The following is a 474-nucleotide window of genomic DNA, read 5'->3' on the forward strand; positions in this document are numbered from 1 at the left end:
CTTCTAATAAATTCTGTTCTTTTGTACTTACTATTAATTAAAGACAAAATGCATCATGGTATCAAAAAAAAAAAAAAAAAAAAAAAAAGAAGAGCAGTTTTGAGCATGAAATCAGCATATTATAATAATTTCTGAAGGATCATGTGACACTGAAGACTGGAGTAATGATGCTGAAAATTCAGCTTTGTCATTAAATTTAATTTAACAAATATAATATATAGGAAATGGTTATTTTAAATTAAATTTTTTGAATGGTAGTGTCATTGACCAGTATTAGAGATTTTTTAATTTATCGATATCGATTGATATAAGATATTTAATTGTTCGTGCTCATGTCCCCTATGAACTGTAAGACTCCTATACCTTCGACAGAACTTCCGTCTATGACACACTGAAGCTGCTTAATCTTTATTTATGTGTTCTGTGGATCCTGCAAATATGTAGCCTACCCGTTTGCTATGAACTGTCAGATCC

This window comes from Phoxinus phoxinus (assembly GCF_949152265.1).
Source record: "Phoxinus phoxinus genome assembly, chromosome: 16".
Lineage (NCBI taxonomy): Eukaryota > Metazoa > Chordata > Actinopteri > Cypriniformes > Leuciscidae > Phoxinus > Phoxinus phoxinus.